The 24,191-nt window shown below is 38.8% G+C and overlaps 1 protein-coding gene across 3 annotated transcripts in view; it reads left to right on the plus strand.

Moving 5' to 3' along the window:
* Positions 1-5,165: 5,165 nt before the first annotated feature.
* Positions 5,166-24,191, plus strand: part of LOC113033543 (tenascin-like) — a 124,887-nt gene continuing 105,861 nt past the window's right edge. For all 3 annotated transcript variants that reach the window (XM_026187446.1, XM_026187448.1, XM_026187447.1), the window contains exon 1: positions 5,166-5,418. The gene's annotated coding sequence lies outside the window, so the exon portion shown is untranslated. The remainder of the gene's footprint in view (positions 5,419-24,191) is intronic.

Here is a 24,191-nt window from a genome sequence, read left to right on the forward strand (position 1 = left end):
TTGGGTACACATCGAATATGTTGTTTCAGGTCACTATACATTGTATATAGGCAACCTACATTAAATGTATTTCACTATACAGTCTCTAACTTTCACTTTCTGTAGCTCAGGACGTAAAGCAGGTCACCTACTGATCGGAAGGTTGGTGGTTCGATTCCTGGCTCCTCCAATCTGTGTGTCAAGTATCCCTTGGCAAGATACTAACCCCAAGTTGCTCTCCGATGCATCCATTGGAGTATGAATGTGTGTGAATATCGTTAGAAAGCACTCAGGTTAAAGAAAGGGCTGGTGTGATTGGGTGAGTGTGGCAAGTTATAGAGTGCTTTGAGTACGCCAGGAGAGTAGAAAAGCGCTATATAAGAATCAGTCCATTTACCACTTTCACTAGACTGGAGCAAGCTGCTGTTACAGCTTTTGATGTTTTAAACACATTGTTTTACCAGTACAGTGCGAGACCCAAAGAACCAGTAAGTAGAACATGTTTGTGAAGTATCTTCCCAAATAGATATTCCTGTATGAGGTGATTTTTTTAAAATGCAACCACAGAAAGTTATCATGAAGTGGCAGATCAAAGTTACAGAGATGCTGAGGCAAAATTCACAAATCACAGCTTGTATTTCAAGATCATTCATGTTCCGTTTAGTCAAACTCTCGTTAATCATACGCATAATAACCACGAAACTGAAGAAGAGCAATACATTTTTGCATACAACATTCATTTATGTCTATATGTGGAAATGGCTGCGTGTCACATTCTAAAACCAATTAAATGCCATATGTTGGCACCTAGTTGTTGTGCTTTGCCTCTGTTCACGCTCAAAAGGGTTGGACAAGGTCCAAGACTGCTGGGTGGTAAATCTGCATCAGGCCAGAAATCCAGTTTGATTCAAAGTTACTTCCAGATTCTTTGATACCTGTTTGGATTTAGGAAATAAATCTTAAAATCAGAACTTTTTGATTGGTTTTTGAGAACATTTTTCTTATTTCTTACTGTCATGTTCGAGTAAGAAACAGTCTTCCTAAAACTGGAGTCAGAAAACTCAAATGCCATTATTATCTAAAATGCAGTTGTGTAGCATTTGTTTTTCTTGACCTCACTGAGATTGCTGGGAAGTTTCTTTTAAATATCCCCTCTGGACTGGGAGGGTGATAAGGTGGATTGTCTCATCCATAGGTTGTTTATTTTGGTGTTATAGTTTGGGGGCTGTTTGGAGATCTTTTATCATTAATGTGAAAATTAGCTTTGGGCCTATGGGATTAAAAAATGTTTGGGAGAGCCAATTGATGTTCCACTGAAATTAGTATTTCTTACAAACACTGTGTATTAGTATTTCCTGATCATTTCAAACCACTTCAAGGTCACTTTAAATCATTCAACTGTAAATTGTAAATTGAAAGTGTGTATTTATTTCTTGCTCTTCTTATATTTATTGTTGTCTTTTTGCACTTACAACCCAGTATCACAGCAAAGAAGCATCAGTAAAGGCCTTTACACACCAAATGTGTATTTCATTCATTAAAAATATTTTTTGGACTCACCAATTCTTAATGCAGATGTTAACACTAACTGTGCAATTTTGCTGGACGGATTTGTGTCATTTATTTTTTCAAACAAAGCTCAATTTTCATATCCAAATAAACAGATCTGACCAATCAGGCCACTGCATTTTGCAACAAGTGGGCAAATACTTTCAAACATTCATATCGGTGCTCAATATAAAATGATATGGAAATGGTAAAATAATGCTATTTTAACTCAGGCACACACCTAGATACTGCTTCAGGTTAACCGGTTCTCTGAAATTAGTTCTTTGCCTCCTCAGATGTGGTCCTAACTCTGATAACAAGAGCTCAAATTGCCCCACTGACATCCTGAAATATGTAGGAAAGCATTCATGATACAGAATTTCCCCACAGGGATCAATATAAGTATACATTATTGTTATTATTAGATTCAACTCTTGGATCAAACCATGAAATTCTCCCTGCTGCTGCTTCCCATGAGAATTGGACAAACCAAGAATGTCTGTTTCTGTCTTTCCTTGCTTAGAAACATCAGAACCAACTCATCGTCTCTTGATGTTGACTTTATTTTTTCAAATGCAAAATGTTCAGTGTGTATAGCCATGATGTTACACAACAACTTTGGATCAGAAAGTATTCACAAATTTGTCTCACAACACACTGGTATTGCTCCTCAATAATATTAAAAAAAATTTTCTATCTGCATATTTTACAAATGTGTAGAGGATCTTAAAATACTGGTGAGTTGAAGCTAGTTGTTTGTACACTTGTGTGTGTGTGTGTGATTGTGTGTATGAGTGGGAGAGTGAAATTTGACCTTACCTTCACAATGAAGAACATCAGTATAGGTGTGTAACATGATAGATGCAATCCCCTCACCGCAATGCCTACAGATTAGCCAGGCCTTTTTGACAGCCAGGTTTCTGTTGTAATGACTGTGTGGATTAATGAACCAGTTTAGCCATTCATCACATCAAAGAGAAAAAAGCTCTATGATCCACAGGCCAAGTTACAAAAAGAAATCAAAGCAACAGAAGCGCATCCACATCAATGTGTCAGACGTATAATAATGCAAACCTGATTTAGTTACACAGAATACAGGTTTTTATTGTAGGTTTATAGGACATAATGAAACCTTATCCGCTGATAGTAAAAGATCTTGTTAGTGGCCTAACAAAGCAACAAATTAAAGTTTTTATTCATGAACAGGTAAAAAAAATATTAAGAGCAAGCTGGGGGCAGATACTGTTGCATATTTTAAGCAATACGTTATAGAAAACATTCATAAACCTTTAAATGTTACCCCTCAGATAAGTTTTACAGTTTTTTCTGTTAAAACCTCTTTTATGTAGGTGTTCCAAAATAAATCCAAACAAGAGCTTGATGCAAATCTTACCCAAATACACTCTAGATGTGCCACGGCCCTGGGTCTCCTGACCCAGCGTTTTTAGTTGTTTGTGATTTTTGTATTATTGTACTTGTGTGTGATTTATTCTATGGCTTCTAGTTTTGATCCCTTGCCCTTCATGTCTCTCTGTGTCCCCTCTGTTCTGTGTAATTGTGTGTCTTTGCATGTTTGAGTTTCTTGTTTTCTGTCACTCTGCATTGTGCATTATGTTCTCATGGTTGGTTTTTTGTTACTCTCTCTAGTCTAGTCTCTTGTGTTCCCAGCTGAGTATTTCCCTGTGTATTTTGGTTCTTAGACCTCTGCCTTATGGTTTATGTATCTGTGTTACTTAGTTGTGGTCTCCACTGTGTCAAGCTCGCGTCTCTGTGTGATACTTCCTTTTTTACTTTGATGGTCCGTGTCTTATGTGAATGCGTCCTGCTTTGCTTGTCTCGTCAGTCCTGATTTCTCCCAGCTGTGCCCTCCTTCTATGTCTCATTCCCCTCGTTACTTCCCAGTGTATTTAAACCCTGTGTTTCTCTGAGTCAGTGTTGTGTTGTCCCTCTTGCTGTGTGTTTCTACCTGTAGCTCCCTGTGTTTTTTGTTAGAGTCTTCCCAGTTTAGATTTTGTAGAGTTTTTGTGTTCAGCAATAGAAGCTGCCATTTTGAGTTCAGTCCTGTCTCCAGTGAGTTTGCGTTTGGGTCCAATTCCTGCCGGCACACAGCCGAAACATGACAAGATGAGTTGCCAGTAATTTGGTATTAAGCGGTTAAGAGGCCAGGACACACCAAGCGCTTTGCAAAAAAGTGACATATTCTGAATGAATTTGAAAACAACATAAAGTTGACATCAAGCAGTAATGAGCTGGTTGTGATGTTTGATGTGATATTTCTAAACAAGAAACAGATTCAGAGTTCACCCAGATCTCACGAGAAAACAGCAGGGAGAAATTCATGGTTTGATGCAGGAGTTGAAGCTGTATCATAATTTTGTCCAAATTTCAGGATGCCAGTGGGACCACATCTGAGGAGGCAGAGAAATCATTTTAGAGATCCAATTGACCAGCAGCGCCTAGCTGTGTGTCTGAGGTAAAATAGCATTATTTTACTGTATGTGTATTCAGGACCGGTGCACATTTTGAGCTCCACTGCACTTGTTGCCAAATGCAGTGGTCTGATTGGTCAGATCTGTTTATTTAGCAAATACTGAGCCTGGCTTAAAAAAAAGAAGTCACAAATAATCCAGTGAAATAATCACACAGATTTTATCCTTCACACACCAGTGTGTGTGAAGGTCATGAGGCAACCAGCAACTTTTTGGAAAAGGGAAGTGTAAATAGCATTAGATTTTCCTTTTGAAAGTAAAGTTTGGAAAGTAATTTTCATTGTTCTCTTGAAATTAATTTATTCATTAATTAAATTACAGCCGGTGATTGCACAGAGGCTAGACGCGTCACTGGTGTCTTGGATATCATGACAAATTTCATTTCAGAACAGATGTGGTTTCTCGAATCAAACATTGGTCATAAATTGATCAGTAATGTCATGGAATTCTGAAATTGTGCCCCCTTAAGAACTGAATGCATGAAACCCCTGATTACAGAATACTCCCAGATTATCTTTTCTGCTACACAAGTTGAGAGCGTGCAGCTGTAATCACTAAAGAATGAGCACCACCACTGTGCAGCAAACACAGGGGACATCTGTCATTCAGATGAGGATAAATGTAGGTCACCCTTCCTTGTGTCTTTGCTGAGCAGGGCCTGATTAAAGCAGCAACCTATGACCTAAGGACTCACCCGACACTGCCAAGTTACACAACATTTTTTAATATATGCATATATATATGTGTTTATATATTTATTTTTTTATACCGCATGATTAGATGTTCTTTCGAGAACTCTTGCCCTGTGCCTTGCAGACTCTTTCCACACTCTCACTCGGAGAGAATTGGAGAGATTGGATTACTCAACTGTCAGTCAATCATATGAGTGTTGATGCAATCACACCATGAAATGTCCTCAAACAGATGGCCAGTCACCACCACATGCGCACACCCCCACCCTCTGTCAGTAAAACACTCTAAGCTCCTTAGAATTTTTTTAACCATGCTTATCACTAATTTGTGTATTTTTGTGAAAGCAATCACAGTCATATTTCTGCACTGATGATGATGCTAACGACACCTCCTTTTGTTTATAAATTAACAGCTATCATTCCCATTAGTTTACATCTTTCACATCTCATGCAACAGATGAGAAATGCGCAAGCATGTCTTAATGAGTTCATGAATCCATGGCTGCGCTTAAGACAATAGCATGCCAGGGGGCTAAGTGCTGGGTGTATTTTGGGGCAGGGCGGCAACCCCAACGCTGGGCCCGACAGGCAGTGGAGGAGGAGGTTGAGCCAGAGCAGGTGTCTCGGCTGACATCTGCTTCAGTTCACTGGGGAAACACAAGCACCCTGCAGCTACAGCACTGACAGTGCCCTGGCTACATATGACCAAGGTAGAATCTTTCCACTTCTTCTTCTTGTTTTTGATTTATCATCCAGAGGATGTAGTCTCTTTTCCTTAAGAATTGTGGTTTTTTTCTCTCCTTTGTTTATATAACATTAATGATTCATGTGGTAAAATTAGACTGTTGTGTGAACATGTGACTTTGCACTGGATAATTTTTTCCCTACTTTTTCTTGCTTCTTACACTTTTCTATATTCTATGTTCAGTTTTTAAGCTTAATCCATGAGAAAAACACAATGTATTTATGTCAGGGCATTAAGGGGATTCGACCCAGATCTCTTACAGACATTAAAGAAAGAAATCGTTGGATCTTCAGTCTCATGTAATATTGATGCTGTCGTGTTTACTCATCAACCCACTTTCCTCCTGAATCTAATCAAGCTGACAACACAAACCCACAAAGCTGTTGATTCAAAAGCGCTATCGATCCAAGTTTGGGTTCCATTGACCCAAGTGCATTTTTAAAGACTTTGTAGTGTAATCAAAGGCTCTGTGGACAGGCTCTCTTCTCTATGACCTGAGCTCTGCAGACATATATTATATTTTGCCCCTATAGATCATATACAGCCCAGATTGCCTTATTCTGTGCATTTCTCATGATCAGACATTGATTTCCCCATGTGCTTCTCAGACAATGGATGATGATGATAAGACTAGGATATCATGGCAAGTGTGGAGGAGGATGATCTGCTGAGACAGGTTTATGCTGAATTGAGGATGGGGAGGTGGAGATGGTGTTGGTGCTAGTGGGGGTGTCTGACAGCAGTATCTGATAGAAATTCTGAGCATGCACTGGGGTGATGGTGAATCCCAGTCCATATGCGTCCTGTAAATAAAAGAAGCATTATCACAGTAATCTAACCTATTTCCAGAATTCCACATTTCATGAAAAATAAACATGCAGCAGTTCTGATCTCTGCTCCTTTGCATATATTTTATGATCAGGGCAATTTTAGTAAGCCCTGCCAGAAATTGCACTGACTTATTTTGCAGCTAGTACTGTATATGTTTTTCTCTTTCCAACGATTTGCTCTTTTGCCCTTGTGTTCGAGGCATAATTTTATTCTGCTCACACACTCTCCCGTTCCAGCCAAGAAATTGCCATTGTTTATCTCACAGCAGCCAATAAGCTCCTGTAAAAAACAAAAATGTCAGGAGGTGAAATTGATCCTGGGTCATAGATGCTTTGTCCATTTTGACATATTTAGTCATCTTTCTGGGACTGAGGTATAGATGTCTGGGCAACACCTCCTGATCGTAGCCTGGGTTTATTGGCAGTAAACCTGCATGGTTGGATCTTTGAATGTGTCAGCTTACATTTGAGCATTTCATATTTAAAGAAGGTACATTAATATGTATGTGCATATATATTTATATATGTATCTTGATGGTAAAGACACTGAAAGGCCTTATTAGTGATGTAAACTTTCAAAGAAGTCTAGTACCTCATTAACTTGTTAACATTACAATGAATCATCAATGGGGACAATCCCTGGATTTGTAAACTTGAAAAGCGGTGCTTTTTGTAGCCTTGTGATTTGGACTTTAAAGAGACCAGCACTCCACAAAGGTAATTAAATAGGCAAAACATTTTGTAACTGAATGTGTTGGTACAAAATCAAACCTTTTAAACCTTTGTACTGCTGCTAGGTCACCTGAGAATTATCTGAGGTAAGAGTTGGGTTTAGCTTTAGTCACAAACTAAATAGTCCAAACTGAAAAAACTTCAAAAACCATATCATGTTTCAAATCATGTCTGAAACAATTTGGAATGACAGTTTTTCTGACTTAACAGAAACCCTATACCTGTTTCCAGATGGATCATCAATGATCTTGGGGATGTTAAAAGGTTAAAAAAAGAATCAAAAGTGGGCATCAATTATCTCTATGAAATATTTTTATTAAGTACTGTCTTACTGACCACTCAAGACTAGATCTACCTGGCCAGTCAGCCTAACATATTTCACTGGATTGCAGAAGAAGGATGTTTTTTTCCCTGTGAAATGATAGTGCTAACCTCTGAACAGATTATATTATTAAATAAACATAAAAAAATGTACTTTGCACCTACCTTGCATCTTAAGATGTAGAAGAAACACTACAAATCGGAACATAAATGGGAACATAAATTTACATTTTTGGCTGTCAAGAAGGACAAGTTAAGATAAGATAAGATAAGATAAGATAACCTTTATTAGTCCCACACGTGGGAAATTTGTTTTGTCACAGCAGGAAGTGGACAGTGCAAAAGTTATGAGGCAAAAATTAGAATACAATAAGAATAAATACAGTACACAACTGTACAGAATAGAATAAAATAAAATACTATATACAGTAGAATAAAATAAAATAAATATACAATAAGATAAAAATAGAATACAAATACAAATACTATATACAACTGAGTAAAAATACAACGATGACAGAAAGGATTATTGCTACCCTAGAAAGTTGATTTTATTTATCTAAAGGCAGTGTTTTCAGAAGTTATGTTGAGGCCCAGTAATCAGCTCTAATGTATTATTGGAGAGACAAAAATTGACTTTTGCTATCCATTTTTGTACAGTAAAAGTCCAAATTATTGTCTGTTTGTGGGAGAATCCCAGCTAGAGGGCTTTTGTACCAGCAGCTGTAGCCTCATAATTATCTGCATGACTGAGCGTTCATGCAACAAAATGCTGAAAATAAATGACTTAGTGGCACTCGAGATGGGTTGTATTAATCAATAAACACATTTATAATACATGTTTAGCCTTTTTTGACTGGGGATTCGTGGCTTCTTTGTTTCTGTTGTTCTATTTAAAAAATGCAAAGAATTTTTCAAACAGTGCAAAATTCTTGAAAGAGCAGTGTTATATATAATAGATGAACCTACATAACTGGGCTTGTGAGTATGGTATGTGTGGAGCAGTTCACTGCACCATCCATATACTTGGTAAATACTGTTATAGGGGGTGTCTAACAGCCGTGTTTGTGGAGACACGGGTCCCTCCAGCCTGAAGTCACTGATGATCTGGCATCAGCCTGTCTGGGAACAGGATTAGTGGGTGAATATGGAGGTAAGGACTTGTAGATAGATCAGCGGCCACTAACTGAGCCACACATGCAAACAAGCGCATTATCAACAGGACTAATTTAGCTACATTGCTGAGCACATGTCTGCAGTAGATCGATGTGCTGTTTAATTCCCTTCATGCAGATCCTAGAATATGATGTGATTGGTACAAGAATATAAGTTATAGGTAAACTGATCAACTCGTATAGTAAACAGAGAATCCCTCTCATTGATGGTCGTATTCTGCAGCAATTGTCTTTGTGGAACAAATTTAGTCTATATTGGCAGCAGCTATTTAATCCAATAGAGCTTTACTTTTATGGCAATATTATTGTTCAGAACAGTCGCCTCCTGCATTTAAGATTTTGCTCAAGTCATTATCATTTTGTTGTTACAGAAAGTCCACATTAGCTTTAATCCTTCTTATGAGAAATCCAAATAACCGTCTAGCTGGGATATAGCTTAATTAGATGGGATACTGAACGCGTATACACCCTATCCTATTAAGTTCTGGATTTTGCAGTCTTTGTTAATTGAGTTCAAACATAAGCTTGTTCTGAATTCTGGTCAGACTAAGTGTATGCTGTTTCAATACATTTTTCAGCATTATTTTACGTAGTTATTTGTCAGCTATAAATGTAAATACAATTATGATTGTAGATAAAATGTAATGTAAAAAAAATAAAATTGCATTAAAAGCAGTTTCTCAATGAATATATTCAAAAATCAATAACTAAACATTTCCTTTAGTTCTTTTTTTGGCTTTTTCTTAAAATTTCATCCCTAATAAAGCAATGTAATTATTATCCCATCTAGACCCAAATGTGAAATACTACTAACTGTGTTTAGTCTCTGTTTTGGCCTCCAGCAACACTGTTTAATGGATTGGTTTTATTGTGCAATGCTCCTGCTCAGAGCCTATGCACAGCTTTGCAGGCTGTTGCCTATATGGTGGAGTTGTTTAATGTCACCAGGTAACAAAATGTGAAATACGCAGTCTGTGGGCTACTGTAGTCTTATTTGTGCTGCTCTTGGGTTTTCAGCCAGTTTTGGAAATAGAAATTATAATATATAAAGACTTTCTCTATAGTGAAGTGAAACTTAATGTCAAAAACAATAGACACTGTGGATATTGTTTCTCGGGGTGTTTCTAGAGAGTTTATCCAATGTTGTCCATCCAACTTGCAAAGTTAAACCAGAAATACTGTGAAAACATACTTAACTGTACTGTGAAATAATTTTTGATTTTTGCTGGACATCAAAACTTGACGTGATGTGTACCTCCAGAGGTAGGTCCGTTTGACCTTTGACCCTTGTAGGATCAATTGTCTCCTCTAACCTGTTTAAACTGGGAGAAGGTCATGTCCCTTAGAGACACATGGTGGTTACAACCTTGACCTTGTGTAACACAGCCACCTCATCTGAGTGCCTTGATGTATATTTAGGTGTGTTTCAACAGTTATTTGCTTTTGGGTCATCACCAAAGAATGCACTAAGTGAAGTTTGTCATCAAAGTGTTTTCAAAATCTTTTGAGTGCACAAGAGGAAGGATGAAAGAGGAAGGTTAAATGGGGGATGAAAAATGCCATTAGCAAAGCCTGTTCAAGGATGGAGCTCCATAGCTGATACACACACACACACACACACACACACACACACACACACACACACACACACACACACACACACATGGCTGTAAATACACATGCACAATGCCCTTCCGGCAGGCAGATATTCAGGAGATTTAGTTCCTTTTGAATATGTAATGAGTTTAACATGCATGATGAGCCGCTGGTTGATTCCTGGTGAAGCAGCTGTGATCCACACAGCACATTCAGGATTATCTGCCACCAAAGATAACGACAAGAACAAAGCCAGGGAGAGCGCTGCAGGCAGAGGAAGCCCTCGCTCTTCAGCAGCGAGTCCCTCATGGCTTATTTGATTGGAGAATTTCCCCCACATTACCTTTGCATGCCTCTAGGCTGGGGTCCCCTTTTGGGGGTGGGCAGCCTTGGGGGAGGCAATGTTGGCTGTGGAGGCAACAAAGCATTAGCAAATATTGTTCTTTGAATGATTCTGTTAAAAATAGAACAAAACTTCTTAGAGCTCTGCTTTCCATCAATTCAATCCACCCAATAGACTGAAGAGCCATGCAGCTCAATAGTATGTAATCTGTAGAGAGGTCTTTGGGAATTTAGTGTAATTCTATAGTAGTAGCCAGATTCTAACTACCTAACAGACCTACAATCTCATCTGCAACATGTGTGCTTTGATTGAGATGTGCATGTTAGCAAAAAAGCAACTGTGCAAAAAGTTACAGCTCTCATATATGTTCAGGGTCCTGCAACATACCTGGTTCCACAGTATTCTAACCTTCCCTAATAATGTCATCAAGCATTAGTATTATATATGTTGGCACTGTTTGGTGTTGCGCATAGACAGTAACATATTAGCTATTGTTTTGTGTTTAGTGTTGATTATTTTGTATTGTTGGCTCTAGTACCTAAGGTACCAGACTCCCATTGATCACCCTGATCAATTATCTTGAAGATGAAGATGAAGTGTTTTAAGTGGGCAGTTATTGTAGAAAAGCATAACTTCCATTCCATTTACTATTTTTAGTCCCTATAACACAAAAAAGAGACACATTAGTCAACAATAATTTATGACAACTAATTCTGGCATTTAGATAATGCAAGGATAACTGCTGGCCTACTGTTACGTTCCCCTGAGGGGTCTAGGCGGTGAGGGGGGAAGTAACAAAAGGTGTCCAGGTCAGAAAAAGGAGTCAAGGAGGCAAAAGGGTTAAATTAAAGAGTTTTATTAAAGTAGCTCAACTAAGAGAGATGGACAAGCCACTATCACCATTTAAGAAAAACAAACAAAACTCAGGCGTTGGTCAATAAAGCAAAGTCAAAAGGAAAGCGCAGCTCACTAGCTGGAAACCACAAACACAGCTCACTAGCTGCAATCACCACAAAACACACACAGCTCACTAGCTGCAAACACCACACAAAATGGCACTCTGGCCCAGAGCTCACCTTTCCCTGGGCTTAAATACTTTTAATTACTGATGTGAGTCAGCTGTGTTACAGGGAAAGGTGGCACCTCAGGCAGAAGAAGTGGTGGGACACGCCCACACAGGCACCTTCAGGAGGAGGCCCTGCTAGGGCCGTAACACCTACAAAACACATTTCATAAACTCAACTGTTGTACTTTTTTACTATTAGTTTAATAGTTTTAGCCTTAAACTATAATATAATACGCATCCATCCATTCTCTAGTTAGAGAGACCCTGGTTACATCTTGGACAGGTCACCAGTCTGTTGCAGGGCTAAAACATAGAAACCTATCCCCACTAACTGCATGTCTTTGGACTGCGGGAGGAAGCCGGAGCACCCAGAGAGAACCCACGCAAATACGGGGAGAACACGCAAACTCCACAAAGAAAGAATGTTACATAGACTATCATAGTCCACTTGTAAATCAGATCCAAAGTAGCGATTATGGAATAAAAGAGTTATTATAAAGTCATACATCTGAAGCAATAATGTTTGTAATAAAGCTACCTTTCAAAAATGTAATAACATGAATCAATATTTTAACACTCTGTACACTTTATTACATATCTCCATACAGTTTTTATACATATTTCCATACATTGTTACCTGTATATATGAACTTTAGTTGGTTATGTATAGGATTACTTTGTGTCTTCCTTTTATATTTCATATTCCCCTTGCTATAAGAGCTGTGTAACACCCAAATTTCTAATTCATGGGCTAAGAAAAGTCTATTCTATTCTATTCTATTCTATTCTAATATTAGTCACTGTAAATTTTGTATTTAAAAAAATATCCATAAAAAATGAAGACAGGAAATTCCGTGCACTTCCTGGTACTTTACAATGTATTCTTACAGATTTTTATTCAGTTTACTTAGGATGCCATTACTGATCAGACTGGACCTACAGTGAGCCTAGCTTTCCTCTTGTGCACGCATCATTTCATTTATTTATTGACTAGTAAATAGTAAAATGTAGATGCATTTATTATGGAATCCAGGAGTGGATAAATAAATGTGGAGTACAGGAGGTGTCACTCCCTGGTTTCAGATTTCTACTTTCATGTCTACTCTGCAGATAATGAAGTACAGTATTTCTCCTTGTATCGTGGAACAAAAAGAAGGTAGGCTGTCCTTAAAACCTTTTGTAGTGCTAAAACATACAATGCCAAACAGGTGACAGGTTATTGTGCTCCAAAGGCTTTTAAAAACTGCTTCTACACAATGCTGTTGTTGTTGCTGTACACATAGTAACACAGTAACTCTTAAAAATATGGAATATTGGAATTTCTAATTTTTGTGAAAAATATAAACTCCATACAAATTCAAATATTTCAAATATTAACAAAAAAACTGACATTTTTGATTTGCCCATAAACCATTAGCAGAAATTTTAAATATGCAATTAAAAAAATCTGGTACTGGTAAAGGGAAAAAGTCATGAAAATGGAATGATTGGGAAACTATAACCTTCAAAGCGACATAGGAGAAAAGAGAAAGTCATATTTCCATCATGTTTTCTGCATCTCTCATATTCTGTTCTCTCTTTTTTTTAACATTTCAGGTTTGAGTGGCACTTCATTTATATCATTGCGTCCCCTTTTCCTGCTGTGGTTTGATTGCACCTGACTGAGCACCACTCTAGCACCAATTAGTGCCGCCATCTGTTTTTCTTGATGAATCAATCCCTAATATAAAGACACTGGGTAGAAACATGAATTCAGTTCAGTTTGTTTCTGCAGATTCTTTATTTGGCTGGAAAGCTAACTGATCTGAGTAGTAAAGTGATTTATACATATACTTCATCAGTGCAAATATTTCATATGGACAATTAGAATTCTGGGTCAAAACCCAGAAATATTAACTCTATCCCATTGAATGTCACATGGAAATTGCTTCAGTGATAACAGCACATCATATATTAACTGCAAAAGGCCTATACAGAAGTAACATCATCCTTTCATTCCCCTGCCTCTGCACTTCTTACCACAAGCCTTCTAAAAGTTTAATGGTTCTGCAGGTGCTCTCTTTTTCTGCTGGAGTCTCTCATTTTAACCTCAAGCCATTGTGGTGTAAGATGATCGGTGCAGAAGTCATTGAGAGTCCCAGCGTTTAACTTGAGAGAGACCTTATTAGAGGCAATTCAGTGTGCTTCTTTTCAGAGCCACTGACACCTCAAGCAGCAGCCGCTCACTAAGGTTGTCCAAAGTTGAGGCGGCTGTTTCTGAGGAAGTGTATTTTTTGTCACAACTGTCTGAGATGGAAGTTTCTTGACTGACATGATGACGACCACTAAAACTAATGACTTGGCTTTTGGCTCGTATCTCCAGATGAGGCTCTTGACAGTGGCAGCGGTCGGGTAGATTTGTGTAAAATGATCCTCAACTTGACAACAGCACGCCAAAGGAATACTAAGCTCATAAAGTTATAAAAAGCCTGAATTCTTTATCAGTTACTAGTGGTTATTTTACTATTCCCCATAGCTGTAATGGCTCAGGGAAGCCAGTGGATAAATTGTACTCTATTGAAATAGGAAAGTGCATGAAATAGAATATCTGTGTTACACTTTTTTGTTCTAGAAATGAAATGAGGCTTGTTCTATTTTCCCTCTTCGTTTTCTGTGGCATCTTTAAACAAGATCTCCAGCGGCGGGTGAGGGGGAGTTTCAGTATTCAGCCTTCTCTTGCTTCCAGTCTCCTGCTGGACTTGAATAACACAGTGACCTAGTTAGGAGGGAGCTGATGATCTCCCCCCACCTTGTCACCAGTGGAGACTAACGGATGAAATAATTTCCTTCTGTACGTGATGCCTGAAACAGAGCTTTCATCCAAAAAAGAGTGGACCCAGGCTTAGCCCAGACTTGTGTGACACACAGCGCCTGTCTTATCAATGCAAATGATCCGGCTCCCTGGTGATTTTGGCACTGAGACCTGGCAAAAAACAAAACCCCCCCAAAAAAGCCCTCTGCTCATCTGGCCCCAGCTTTTCTCTGGACAGAGCGAAAAACCTGCCAAGTGGGGGAGGCTTCAACTTGCTACAGTCAAGTGGTGTTGGCAACCAATTAATGGGAGCAAAAGGGTATAAAAAAGCACCTTGCACGGCGCTTTTCTCAGGCTCCCGTTTCCATGGGCACAAGCTCTCCAGGGGAGCTGGTGTCAGATCGTAACAGGTAGCTACACAACGGTGCAAACTCCTCTGAGGTCAATTATGCCTTTGGAGGAGTTTTCTTCATTTATCAGCTGCAAACTTTGTGACTTGAGGGCTGCAGGAATGTGTGATTTTGCAGTTTACCTTCAGGTCTGGTGTGAGGGCAGACACTGCTTGAGGCTTGTATTTTTTTCGCCCCCTCTCCTCTCTGAGAGAAGGCGGATCTGTGCTACTGGATCATCTGCCAGCAGAGCTAGCCCAATGCCAGCTCCTTTTCATTCAGACAGAACAAACGCCTGCATTATTCAGACTGCCATCTCTCTATAATGGATCTCCTATTACTCTGCCAGGCCGCTGGGCTGCACACTTACCAGCAGATATGTTTACTGTTCTGCTGCTAGTTTCCTGCAAAAATGCAAAGGCATGTTCCAGACACCATGCCAGAGGATCACTCTCAGAGCTAACACCCTAGCAATGTGGGATGTTTTCTGTTGATTTATTAGACAGCGGTGAGCCTGAGCAATATTTGAGTGTGGCTGTGAAGTGTGCCACTTTACATCACCACCACCACCGAACTGCCAGCAGAGCAGATTTAAGCATGTCCACACTCCATGCATCCTGGGATAAATGCGTTTACATAGTGCGCTTAGGTCTGGTGTGCACTATTGCCCTTATCCCATCCTTTTACCTGGTTAATGGCCAAGTGGTGATGTATAGAAGGTCACACGGTAAGCTGCCATGCCAGTGGCCCAGTGTGTGAGGGCGACCTGTATGCCTGCTGCTCAGTGTCTTTCCACCCACTGTTTTATTGGCATCAGTAGCAGTTGGAAGTGCTGCTCTCCAAGATGTAATCAGCACGTACATTCCAAAGGCCAAATAGGATTTTGCCTTAGTCCTTAGTTTGGCTCCCAGGTGCTTGCCAAGTGCATTGATGAGGTCATTATCCTCTGAGGCTGCCACACCAATTAAAAAAATTGGTGTCACAGGTCAGGTCATATAACAAGATTTACACTCTTTACACTACTGGATTCAGACATAGTTTCAGTGTCTGTGAATTGAAGCATTAACCAAACTCCATAAGTGAGCTCAAATCTGGCTTTCATCAAGATAATACTGTGGTCTCATCAGACTACAATCAGATGTGTCTGTTCTGCAAATGCATGACTCATTTCCTCAGAACGTCCAAATGTAAATCTGACATTAAATCTTCTGATGTCAGATGTGTGCAGAGGTGCTGTTAGAATCCAGTTTTGCTCTTTAGCACAGACAAGGTCAGCCACATGTTAAAATCTTTGGGGTGATAAAGTCTGTGTCTCTACATACCTGCATGGCAACATCAGGCTGCTGTTGTAATTTACAGCAGCCACCACACAGAGTTTTCAAACCTCAGACTCAGAGCATTTATAGGCTGTGTGTAATAGTGTGTAGGGATTTTCCTTAATCATCATTTCCTTGCACAATATAACCACTGTTTGAAAAAGCAAAGGTGATGAGGAATCGGAAAACATTTTGAAGGAAGCAGTCAAAAAATGAGTAGATCTCCATGTCCTGCAATACAGTAAAATTTTGCCTTTTCATGTACTTAATTCATGTATCCAATGTGCTAATAAAAATCAGAGCTACTTATCCTAACCTTTCCAGAAATGGATGACTTCCCAATACAGCATCCAAATGTATGTCGCAAGCAACCGGGACATGTTCTTGTGAAGAGAGCAATAGCCACACAAGATCAGACCTAGTAATATTTAAGTGTCACTGCCAACACAGCACAAAGTTTTTAATTCAGTTTCAACCAAATCGCTCATGCATCTTGATCTTTTCAACTCAATATGCTATATGAGCCATATGCCTATGAAAAAAAGTGGTTATATATCAGTGCTGTTTGGTGACTTTTACAGAAATGCAGAAAGCACTACACTGTAACCCAGACCTGCATTACACAGCCCCCAGGCCACATCTAACCCTTCGGTTGTTCCTGAGCGGCTCTGAGATGCAGAATGGAAGCCAGATCTTGCATTTCCGTCTTAGACATTGAACCTGATTTTAATGCACTTGTTCAAGGTCAAAACAGATAACATTTCTCTCAGCGAACAAGAAAATAACTGAAAAGTGCAGAGGAAGCAATTAAATTACAAGTAAAATGACATTTTGCAAAAACATGCACATTTCAATAAATTAAACATTTAATAAAATGTTGGTGTTTTCACTGTGCCTGTTATTGGTGCGGCCCTACACAAAAGTCCCAGTTTTTCATGAGGGCCCTTGGGAAAATCAGTTGCCCATCCCTGCCTTAACCCTCATCTCTAGAAACATAAAAAAAAACAATGCAATGATGCAGAATGGCGATTGGCCACTGGATTCAAGATGGTGAGATAACATGACAGCTTGCACTAACTGATGCTCACTCCTGTGTAATTTTAATGGATTCATTCTGAGTTTATAAGTATGCATAGATTTGTTGGAAGAATTAATAATACACTAATCAATATTTATATGTAGAGTATTCTTTTTTTCTATTAAATAAACTCAAAAATGACTGGTCATTGGTGACCTGATAGATGTTTAGACGTAAAATCCCCAGATACATCACTCAAATGAATGCCAGTGTTTCTTCCTGCCAATGGGATATATATACAGATAATGTCTTGCTATAACTGTCATGGCGTCTGGGTTTTTTTGCTTTTGAATTTAGGTTTCAGTGAGGTTTAATGTATGCTCATGTTTCCTGGTTTAGTGTCCTCCTGTTCTTATTCTATAGAGTATCTTATGTCTTGAGTGATATTTCAGTCTGTGATTTTTGTCTCATTTTTTGTGCGTTTACCTGGTTCTAAGTTTCTGTTTTGCTTATCCTGTGTTTGGGGACTCCTGATTTGTTTCTGATCTCAGTCTATATCTCAGTCTGTTTCTGATCTATATTATTTATTTTTAGTATGTAGAATCACTTTCTTCAGTCTCCTTTGTTTATGTAGTTTATTTATTTCCTGTTTATTTTGTTAATTTTGCATCACGTTTGTTATACATCGTTTTTTAGATTCAATCCCCTCCCCCCACACTTTTGAACATAGGTCAAAGTGTTCTAAATATTGAGCAGAACACTTACCCATGTTCTCTTCACATCTATTTCATATGATTTCCTGTTAAATTCTACTCGGCACACTGAGAAATTAAGTTAAAGTGGTAACAAAACCACCTATATTCATCCAGACAAACTGTCAGTATGCTCTGACTTGGGAACATGAGAACATATTGGGCTTAAAGTCAGTGGTTACAATTAGACTGCTCACACAGAGTAATCTGAGCCATTGTTATTATGAGATAAAGATCTGAGTATTGTCAGTTTTATATGTGTATGCATAAGAATAATATTTCAAGAAATAATCTCGGGCAAAATTTGTACAAATATGTAGAAATATCATGTTAGCGGGATCTCCTTTCAAATTACTGTGAGCAGTGAGCTGTAGCCATACTGACGGTCTCTTCAAAATTAAGTGAAGGGCCTTTGTTCGCAGACCAGTCCTCTGTGCTGACATGCCATTCCGAGACCAGATGGATCATATGGCGTCTCCTCAATGTCCTGTGTAAAGCAGCTATAAAACTGACTCACTCTATTCCCAGCCTTCAAACAACCCCCCTCACAGTGAAAGCATTTATAAGAATCATAGCAATCACCAGAAACTGAAATATCATCTTACATTCTCTGTTGCCTCTTTTTTTCACATGCCTACTCATCTTTTCCTTTACCACAATAAGAGGAGGAGATTGATTGAGTGCTAGCCCTGCTACCTCCCTTCTGATTTCCAGACACATTTATACTTTAGTAAGTCTCCCCTGACTGCCACATGACTGTAATATACTGCCTGACTAGATTCACTTATGGCTATAAAAACCTATTGAACCCCCAAAGCTATTATTGTGTTCGGTGCTGCTCTGACTGTTTATCGAGCTGAAATCAAATAAACAGCCTGTGAGTGCATTTTGCAGTGTTTGGTATGTTCTGCGATGATTCCAAGCATTTTGCCGAGCCAATGTACACCTACATAAATGTCAAACTAAACTATAACTCGAATCCATTTAAATGGAAACAGTGAATGTGAATATTTCATATTTAGTTTTATTAGTCCAACAACAGCATGTCAGGTATTAAGTTCCAGCCTGTCTTACATATTTGTCTTCTGAGAATGCAATGTACATAGAAATCTGCTTTAAAAACAGAGATCTTTCTGGCTGAGAATGTAGTAACACCTTGTCCTCTGAATACATTTGCATATTGTAATGCATGCATAAGACATCATTTTAATGTGATCTGTTAATCAGTGCAAAAGTTCAGAATCAAAGAGTAACATTTACCAGCTGCATTATGTGTTTTGCCATATTAGATATACTTAGATGTGTTTTGCCATATTTCTGATGACCAGTTTTGACTTTGAATCATTGTCGTGAGAACATTTAAGTTGGTACTCATGACCTTAGATGGAAATTAAATTAAAGTAAATCAGACTTTGCAGGTTAGGGACCCAAATGCAAACTCAGGAGGCAGGCAGAGTAAACAAAAACCAAGCAAAATTTTTCAAATATTTATATTTATTTCTATTTATACGTACACTGGGTGATCGGGTATCGAGAGAAGACAAAAAATACACACTATCAAATAAAATAGGAATTGACAGGAAAGACACTCAAACTTGACACAAAGGAACTATGACATAGGACATATGGGGAAATAGCATAAAAACTGATATCATGAAAGTTGGATTTAGGAAATTTATAGAAAATTTGCAGTTCAAGGTCAAGGTTAGTTAAGCACTTAAGCCCTTTTCAAAAGTAACATTACTGGCTTACCCTGGAAGTGAGAGCATTTTGTCATTCAGAGATAAGCCATATTTCTGTTTTGTTATGCTTTAGTAAGCAGTGTAGTAGTAGTAGTAAATATTAAACTGTTAAAGTACTTAATATGTCCAATGTTTTCACAGTTACTTATTATCAGGTTTAGGAATGGGAATGATAAGAATTTAGCAGCATATCCAATAATTACACATGCTGTTTAGTTTTCCCCCACTTTGTTGTGATCAGTGTTGGGGTTGTTACTTAAAGTAATTTATTACACATATTACACAGAACAATATTCTTAAAAGTAATGCGGTGCATTATTTGTGAATTTCTCCATAAAATGACCTGAAACACACTGTCACATAATTGCTATTTAACAGTATAAACCTATAGACTAAAGTGTCACACACCAACACAAATCAATATCCTAATGAGGACACACATATGATTTTTCTCTTAGCGTTAAGATATGAACACAAAGCTAAGAGCACAAAGCTCTGACAAAACTGATTCTACTGTAGAAACATGAACAGGTAGAAACGAAGGCTGACTGCTCATCAGTTTGTAACCTGTTGAAGTTCAGGGTCTGGCTGCTGTCAGAAATCACTCCACTTTAACATCACTCTGGGTTCATGGCTAGCTTAGCATTAACATGCTGTCCCTGAAGTTGTTAAGCAGCATACTGCAGTTGTTTTTGTCCTGGATGCTTCTTGCCCTCCAAAACGCACTTTCATCCTTTTATGCAATAAAAATAAAAACAATGTCCATGTCCACGCTGTGGACATTACCCTTGGCTTCCATCTCCGGTGCATGAATTGAAATCAGCTGAGTGTAGCACAAGTGCTAACAATGCCAAGAAACTGAACAACTGGGAATATGTTTTCTACAAGAGCTGGGGCCTGTTCTTCGTACGTCGCTTACTACATCCAAGATCAAATGACACATCCAAGACCAAACCATCGCGCTAACCGTGAGCTCGCTAATCCGGTTCCCCGAACACACCTGCTGTTGACGATTAGTACAGCTGGACGCAGTAATGTGACATCACTGGGTGTCGTAAAAGGGGCTACGCATCGATAGTAGAAACATTGATCGGCAACCCGCTGATTGGTCGGCGAAAATGTCGAAGGAGCGCGCTCGGTATTTTCCGGCAGCAGAGCAAGAACTCATGAGTGAGGGATTTCAGGAGTTTCAGAGTTTAATGAAAACGCAAGAGAACACTGCAAAGGCTGCAAAAGCAAGGAGAGAGGGGCTGGCAGAAAGTTGCTGACAAATCAAACTCGTAGGTAATTTAATAATAATAATAATAATAATGGATTGGGTTTATATAGCGCTTTCCAAGGCACCCAAAGCGCTGTACGATACCACTATTCATTCACCCCCACATTCACACACTGGTGGAGGCAGCTACGGTTGTAGCCAGGCTGCCATATCGCGCCATCGGCCCCTCTGGCCAACACCAGTAGGCGGTAGGGTAGATCTATCATATGACACTATATTGTCCAATATCATATGGCATTATATTATATTATAATATGTTATATTATATCCCCTTTCACATTAGAGCCACAACAGGACCCACAAGAACATGGGAACAAGTAAAAGTGGAATACAGGAGTATTCTACAGAATGGTAATATTTATCTCTTAGATTGCTTTTCGTCTCTTGGCAAGGTAATACTGGCCTGTAATACTCTGTTAGTTTGTTCATAACAGCAACCAAGAAAAGGGCAGAGGAAAAAAAGACAGGTGGTGGTCCTGCACCCCCTCGTCAACAAGTTGGTTAAGTGAATAATACCCTCACGGGAATATCGATATCTCTCAATGAGCACACTGTCGCGCTGAGCTAAAGGATCCTGTCTATCCTGCAATATACGCTGAATTCTGAGGACTCTCCTTATCAATCTTGCACCTTCCGCAATGGGTTGGTCGCATATACGGACAGGACATGGCTGCAACAGGCTTCCCAAATCCACCTTCGCTTTTATAGCCGTGGTCTCTCATCTTGATTACACGAAGTAATTTACAATTACTACTCTGAAATATGAATTACATCTGTAATAATCACATACATGTAATAGAATGTTAATAGTACATTTCCCTTTTTTAGGAAATGACCTGTATGTATCTGTGTGACATCAATAAAAGGATCAAGTGCTGCATTATCTTTAGTTACATTGATGTTATTTATTTATGGTGAAACAGTGGTGGAATATCACTGTTGCTTTCGTATAAATGAAGCGGACATACCTGCGTGGCCGCGATCTAATCCTGTTTACATAAAGTAAACCTGCTCCCGAGCAGGTTTACGCTTACGGCTCTGTTGCTATGACAGCAAGTCCCGGATGAGCTTCGGGGAACCGAACGATCCAGGATCACGCAAAATCGTCAACAATCTAATCCAGCTAACTTACTTAGCGAGGTACGAAGAACAGGCCCCTGGTTCTCCATGACAGTTGACAAAAGGCTGGCTAAACAACAATAAAAGCTGGTTATAAGCTAATATAACAGCTAATGTTAGGTTTACGTGTTCTAATAATCACAGCATTGAATCGCCTTTATATATAAAAACAAGTTTACTTTGAGGTGGAAATGGAGAAAGTGGTGACATATTGTAAGACGAAAGCCTACACGACTAAAACAAAAACAAAAGAAAGCAAAAGAAAGCAAACTAAAAAGCAGGAGAAAGTCTAACTGAGTAAACTGAAACAAACAAAACAAGTTTCTAAAGTGTTTCCATTACTGAAAACACTTTGTATGATGCTACTGCTTATTGATAATAATAATCTTTATTATTACTGCTATATATGTTTTTAAAGATGTTTTTAATTGTTTAAATCTCAGATTTGTACTTAGAGCGTTTGTATTAGTGGATAATGCACAGATTTGGACATATGCACTGTTTGTCAATGAAGCACTGCTGAGAACAACGAGAAAGAACCAACACTTACAACAAAATATTTTTTCAGGTCATCTTGTAATGTGTAAAGGTTTAAGTCTCTGCTCTTGCCTTATATTCATACTGAGACCAATGCATTTATTTGAAACATGTTTGGTTTTCACAGCTTGTCTTTTTATCTCTCAGATTATCTCTTAGATTTTATCTCGTAGACTTAGATTTGCAGGTTGCTTGGGGTAAGAACTCTGGTAGTTACATAATCCTCAAATGCAACTAATCATCATGTCTGTTCCCTAAATTCAACAATTTTTGTCATTGGATTGAAATCCAATGACAAAAATCTACAAATCCACTCTCCCTGCACAAGAAATAGCCAGTAGCTGAGAGTGTATTGTGGAGTGGAAAGTCTTTTCACCGTCTCTTCAGTCTTGAGCTCAAGTGTTCTTTGTTCGGGTTTGACATCGTGCTACTGTATACAGTGAAATTTTTTTCTCCACTTCGACATTCACACACTGAGCCCTTTTGTATATCTCACAATCCATCAGGGAGTAACAGAATTGTACAGAATAGAGGGGGAAATTACAGCAAAGAAACCAGTGGTCTCCTCCATTCAGTCACATCTATCCTAGCAGAGGCTTTATTCTGTTTGACTCCTCAGATCGCACCACTCAGCCATGCAATGAGATTACAGAAGCTGCAGCGCTTGTCAATCACTCCATAGGAAACTGCAGTGATACCCAACCCTCCTGGGATCTCAGTGATGTTTTTCCACATTTCAGAGGAATATGCAGACCTGTCACCACAGAATACACACACAAACATGTACACACACAGAGATACATCTACATCATCTACCGAGGCACTGTCTACCCATTTAAGGTTAAAGTTAGGGTTAGGGGCAGTGCTTGGATTTAGTTATCATCCATCACTTCTTCTAGAACATTTTGCCTGTTTGGAATACCCAAAGGGAAAAGCTTTTTATTCATGAAAACATGCCTGTTGAGCATTTGGCTCACATCTCAACCCTGTGTTGTTATCCTCACTCACCATCCAGCAGGTCTGACAAACTGTTGCTTTGGCCATATTCCAAATAAAAACAGAAAAAGTTAACTTTCCAGAGTTTTTCCATTTGGGTGCTCCAAATTTATTTATTTATAAGTGACTTATGTATGTATGTATGTATATATATATGTATATATTGTACTATTCTTAGTTAGCGTATTGTCTGTCTTGTCTTAATGTTGTTTTAAAATGGAGCACTGTAACAAAAAATAATTTCCCCCAGGGATCAATAGAGTATTCTGATTCTGATTCTGATTCAAATAGGTAAAAAATCTATAAAAGTTGGTTTATTTAACTAAAACCCGACTGCTAGGGTCACCAGAGACCTGATGGATGTTAAGAAGTTTGCTCAAGTTAGGGTTTTCTCCTGTTACTGTGGCCCAATGCAGTGAGATGATGCTGCAAGTCTCCAAAGCCTATCGAAGACTGTGTTTACTAAACTGAACTTCTGAAAAATATGTTGGACTGAACAAATCCCCACTGTTTTCATAGAAAACACAGCTCTGCTGTAGATCTCTGGTCTCCAAGCCATGTCCACAGTTTTACTGCAAGGTGTAGTCATAGTGATTGACAGATTGATACAGAACATTTCAGGGGGAGCATTTCGGAAGAAATCCAAAGAACGTATTTGTTTTCACATTAATCCAAAAGAGCTTAGCAAAGGTCAGAAATGCATGTAGAAATACAAGTGACTTTATGAGAGTTTTGG

Source organism: Astatotilapia calliptera, chromosome 12 (assembly GCF_900246225.1).
Source record: "Astatotilapia calliptera chromosome 12, fAstCal1.2, whole genome shotgun sequence".
NCBI classification, from domain to species: Eukaryota; Metazoa; Chordata; class Actinopteri; order Cichliformes; family Cichlidae; genus Astatotilapia; species Astatotilapia calliptera.